The sequence below is a fragment of the Pristis pectinata genome, chromosome 29 (genome assembly GCF_009764475.1).
Source record: "Pristis pectinata isolate sPriPec2 chromosome 29, sPriPec2.1.pri, whole genome shotgun sequence".
NCBI classification, from domain to species: Eukaryota; Metazoa; Chordata; class Chondrichthyes; order Rhinopristiformes; family Pristidae; genus Pristis; species Pristis pectinata.
In genome coordinates this window covers 1,955,297-1,960,945 of record NC_067433.1, presented here as the reverse complement: position 1 = coordinate 1,960,945, position 5,649 = coordinate 1,955,297, and the positions used below count along the sequence as shown (strand labels likewise).

General features: G+C 51.1%; 1 pseudogene; it reads right to left on the bottom strand.

Annotated features, from left to right (window-relative positions):
* Positions 1 to 1,548: 1,548 nt before the first annotated feature.
* On the bottom strand, positions 1,549 to 1,647 carry LOC127584462 (uncharacterized; annotated as a pseudogene).
* Positions 1,648 to 5,649: the final 4,002 nt, after the last annotated feature.

Sequence of the window (5,649 nt, the reverse complement as noted above, 5' to 3'; positions counted from 1 at the left end):
GGAGACTTGACAGAAGTTCATAAAATTATGAGAGGCAGAGACAGGGTAGACAGCCAGTGTCTCTTTCCCAGGGTGGAAATGTCAAATACTAGAGGACAAGCATTTAAGGTGAGAGGCGGAAAGTTTAAAGGGGATGTGTGGGGAAAGTTTTTTTACACAGAGTGGAGGGTGCCTGGAACCGGCTGCCTGGGGTGGTGGTGGAGGCACACGTGATTCTGGTGTTTAAGACACTGTTAGGCAGGCACATGAATGTGCAGGGTGGAGGGATATGGATCACGTACAGGCAGAGAGATGTAGTTTAATTCTGCATGGTGTTCAGCAGAGATGAGGGGGGGGGGTGAAGGGCCTGTTCCCGTGCTGGACTGTTCTCTGTTCTACAGTTCAGCACCCAGCAGATTAACTTTGTCGGACCTTCCTCTGACCTTGACACTCTTCTCTGCTGCTCGAAGTGCTGCTTGCTGCACCGCCAAGGAGCAGCCCTCATTTGTCACTGTTAATATTGAATTTTCCAAGCATCAGCACAGTGCATAAATCAATGGCTGCTCTCTCCCCGGTGTCAGGTCCCCCTTCTCTCCTTTGCCCATTCCATTTTAATAAGCCCCTCTCCCCTCTCACCCTACTGCCTCTATAGCTCGGGCTGGGCTCCCCTGCCCTCCCTGCGCTCCGAGTCCCATTTGGCTGTGTCACCCGTCGCTCTTGATTGCTTATTTATCAATGCCTTCAGACCGAAGCCCTCCTGTCGCTTCCTGGGTTATTGCTCCATCCATCTCCTGCCACAGATCGATGGCATGGTCCTCCTCCAGCTCCCCCAGCAGGATGGATTGGGCAGGAAGTCTCAGGCTTTCATCGATTCACTAATGGATTAATCGCACACTTGGATCAATCATTACACTACATGTCTGTAACAAGACCCGCTACACAAAATATCAAATGAAGTAAAAGTGGCAGTTAAACGTACAATATTTATTCCTATTGGTAAACGCTCATGAAGATTGAGTAGAGTTGGGTTCCATCAGAACAAGCCAGTAACAAGCAGCTCCATCTCACTCCCACAGCTGCTCACAGCCGGGATCACGTTGGGATTGTGGCAGCACCCTTCGCCCTCTGAGAGTCGAGCTTTCCGCGCTAGCTGCAAGTGTAAGGGAAGTTAGCCCCATCTTCAGGTCCCAGCCGAGACCAGATGAATGGTCTTGACCCGAAACGCTGACTGTCCATTTCCCTCCATAGAGGCTGCCCGACCCACTGAGTTCCTCCAGCTATTTCGGTGTCCTAACCCCTGGTTATGTTGTGCCCCATTATAGGGGCTGTGTTTCGAGATGTCCTGGTCCAGAACAGCTCAGGATGGGGGGCTTCAGTTCCCTGGATGGGCTCAGACTGGTTTCTGTAGGGAGGATTTATTAAATAATGAAGGTGGTCACAGATTGTCCAAAGGACGAGAGGGGAGAGGGGCAGAAACATTTCCACGCAGCAAGTTGCTGTAACCCAGAAGGTGCTGCCTGAAAGGGCAGAATCAGAGGGTCATCAGCACAGAGACAGGCCCTTCGGCCCAACTGGTCCATGCTGAAAAATCACGTGAGGGACCTATCAGATATTAAGCTGATAAGAACAGGTACAACACGTGATCTTAGCCAAAGGCCGAGAATCGATCCTGAAAGAGCCGAGGTAGCAGATCCTGTAGGAATTTCTGAAAGGAGCTCCTTGAAATTCCACAGGCTGCAGGGAACAGGAGGCAGTGGGACTGATTGGAGACACCTTTCAAAGGGCCATCATGATGCAGTGGACAAAATATACTCCTCGTATGCCCTGGAGCCGCCACCTGTGGGCTAATGCATTTCCCACAATGTCCAACGTTAGGATTGAGAAGGTGTCTGCGACCCCCGCCTGATGCTTTGATTGACAATGAACCATTAATCCAGGGCCCAGGTCTGCAGGTCCACATGGCAGTGGGAGAGACATCAAGGTGAAACCCTTCAGTCTGAGGGGCCAACCAGTTGTGGAGCTGGACTCCGCTCCACCTACACTGAGGAACACAGTGTGATTGGTTGCAAAAACACAATAAGGAAATCAGGAGAGACTGGATAGGCTGGGAGTGTAGGAGGCTGAGGGGTGACCTTATAGGGGTTTATAAAGTCACAAGGGGCAGAGATAAGGTGAATGGTCACAGTCTTCTCCCCAGGGTAGGGGAGTCTGAAACTGGAGGGCACAGGTTTACAGTGAGAGGGGAAGGTTTAAAAGGAACTGAGGGGTAAATTTTTCACACAGAGGGCAGTGGGTATACGGAACGAGCTGCCAGAGGATGTGATAGAGGTGGGTACAATTACGCTTAAAAGACACCTGGACAATTACACAGATAGGAAAGTTTTGCAGGGATATGGGCCAAATGCAGGCAAATGGGACTGGTTCAAGTAGGCAGCTTGGTATTGGTATTGGTATTGGTTTATTATTGTCACTTGTACCGAGGTACAGTGAAAAACCTGTCTTACAAACCGATCGTACAGGTCAATTCATTACACAGTGCAGTTACATTGGGTTTGTACAGAGTGCATTGATGTAGTACAGGTAAAAACAATAACAGTACAGAGTAAAGTGTCACAGCTACAGAGAAAGTGCAGTGCAATAAGGTGCAAGGTCACAACAAGGTAGATCGTGAGGTCAGAGTCCATCTCATTGTAGCATGGACGTTAGGCGGAAGGGCCTGTTTCTGTGCTGTACAGCTCTATGACTTTAGGAGGCGTGTTGCTGGGTCCCCCAGTCCCTCAGTGACCACCAATGAATCCCCAGGCCCACTGAATCCACATAACATGAACAGCAAATGCTGGCAGGTCAGGTGGCATCCGTGGAGAGAGGATCAGCTAACATTTCAGCTCGATGACTCTTTGTTGTCGGAACGGACGAAGGCGCCGCTGAAGGTAGCTGTGGAATCAAGTTCCCAGCACACTGACTCTTCTAGTGCTGTTCCCCTCCTCATGTAGAGAGCTGGTCTGCAGTGAGCGCTGGAGATCACATAACCCTGAGAGAGGCACACAGGTGCTGCCATGGCCAGAGGCAGCGTTAATGGAATGGTGCAAGGTCCCTCTTTCCCTTCCATTATACTTTGGACATTAATCTTTTACATCTTGTTTAGAAAACCCTGTTTTTAGCTCCACCCTCTGCAAGTCTGTGATATAATTAATGGATAAAGTTACCAGATAATTATGAAATTAGTTTCTTTTTTCTAATGCTCTAGTGATGTTGTTAAAAGGACTATTAGAGAATGAGGCTGACAATTGTCAGTCCATTGATTTGCAAAGATCCTTTCAGAGACCAAGTGTTAATAGCAGACCAAGCCTTGTGATCAGAGTAATGGTTCCAGCTCTCCCAATACTTGGTGTTCAGCGTTAACACTTTCCTGGCCAGGAGCCGATGTATGACGATACCCCACGCTGCATGACTGGTGTTCAACAGATGTGTCTCAGGCTGCAGTGGGAAATGCAACAAGGCCTTGAGAGAAGTGTAGTTAGAAAAGCCAGGATTGGGATCAGGTGCAGCCAGAGTTTCACACCCTGTGCGGCAGAGGCAGAGGAACAGAGTCCAAACCTGAGCAACACTCATTCCTCCTGCTGGGCTGACTGATCGACTGTGAACCAGCTGAACCCACACCCATCCTCAGGGTATGGATAGCAGCCGACTCTGGAACAGTGGATCCATTCAGAACCTCATGGGGTTCCTGGTTTCACCTACAGAACACTGAGCATTAATTCTGCAGTCTGTGTCTAGTACTGAGGGAGGGTCACACTGTGGGAGGGGCAGTACTGAGGGAATGTCCCACCGTGGGAGGGGCGGTACTGAGGAAGGGTCACACTGTGTTTTTTCAGTGAAACATGAGTGTGTTCTCCTTTCCATTCGGACAGACAGAGGTAACCGCTCCACTGGCACATTAGAGAATCAAGTCCTTCCATCGTTAATTGTTGACCTCGATCCGTGGCGACTCCATCTCCAGTTTTCAGTCTCTCTCCATCCGATGGAGAATTCCACGCAGGAAAGGAGTCTGTAAATCTGCAGATGAAAAATGTGAACCACCCTTTGCCATCCAACGTGACGTGCTGTAATAGAAAATAATATTTAGACAGAAGCTGGGCTCGCCAAGTAAATGCCTCAGAGATCTTCACACGCAATGAATCATTCTTGAAGGGCAGTCAGGGTTATGCAGAGAAAAACAGTGGACACAGCAAGCTCCCAGTGAGGGGCAGGGAGTCTGATGCCCCCCCCCCTTCTCTCTCTCTCTGTTGTGTTAAAGGTCCATCGCTTCGGACACTCAGGTGTTTCCCGGGCTCCCTTTGGAAGTTCATAGATGTGTCGTCCTTGGAAAGAAACTAAAACTACAGACCCATCTGCCCTCTTGTATGGATGTATAAATTGCCAAGGCAACTATTGCTCAGAAAGGCAGTGATTCCCCGAGTACACGAACCCATGTTCTTCATCCTCAGCAGCACTAAGTAAATAGATGGGCTGATTGCTCCTCAGGTGGTTGTGTGGGATCTTGCAGTACAGAAAGTGGTTCCTTAACTCCAGTGGCTCTGCTCCCATTGGCTGTGAGTTGTTTGGGATGTCCTGGGGGAGAGGTGGGCTAGGTGCTGGGCAGAGCTGGAGGAGGTGTTCCCGTGAACCAGGCCGTGGTTGGAGCTGGGGGAGGAAGGTGGGGGTCTGTAGGTGTTACTCCCGACGGGTGGGGTCCCAGTGCCATGGTGCTGTTTCTCCCTGGATTTTCCATTAGGTGTCTCGCCCGGATATTCCCCCTAACAAATGGACACAATTTCTCTGCTGAAGTGTGAGCGAGTTCCCTGCCACTGGGCTGTGGTCCCGGTCTGAATGGTCACTAGAGAACTGATCTGATTGGCTACTGCTGGGCCTGGAGACAGAGGCCGGGTTTGCAGTGTGATTCAACACTAATTACAGACACACGTGGTGTTCCAACAAGAATCAGAATAATTAGGTTTAGATTGGATAATTGATCTGGCACACAATAGAATACCGTGGTGCTCGTCAGAAGATCTGGGATATGTCGGAGCACTGGTGTAGTTGGTAAAGCAAACAACAGCTGCCGGAGGAGCTCAGCGGGCCGGGCAGCATCCGTGGAGGGAGATGGACAGTCGACGTTTCAGGTCGAGACACTTCACCTGGACTGAAAGAGAGAGGGGAGGTAGTCGGTATAAAGGGTAGGGGAAAGGGATGGAGCAAGAGCTGGGAGGTGATAGGTGGATCCAGGTGAGGAGGGGAGATAGGCAGATGGAGGAGGGAAGGCTGGGGGGTGAGAGGTGGGTGTGTCAAAGATGGTGGGATCTGATATGAGAGTAAGGTGGAGCGTGGAACCAAATAAGGGAGGTGGGGAGGGCAGGTGGGAACAGTGGGGGAGGGACCCAGTGGGAGGGGTGTGTGGGTGATGGGGGCTGGGGTGGGTGTAGGAGGGGCTGGGGAGATCAGAGGGGGAGCAGGTTGCTGGACGTTGGAGATTTCAGTGCCCATGCTGCCGGGTCGTAGACTGCCCGGAGGAACGTGAGGCAGAGTTGCTGCCTCCCAGCTCCGGAGACCTGGGTTCGATGCTGACCCCTGGGGCTGTCTGCAATCGGGCGGCCGGGCCTCCTCTGTGCATCTGCAACGCGAGACGTGAGG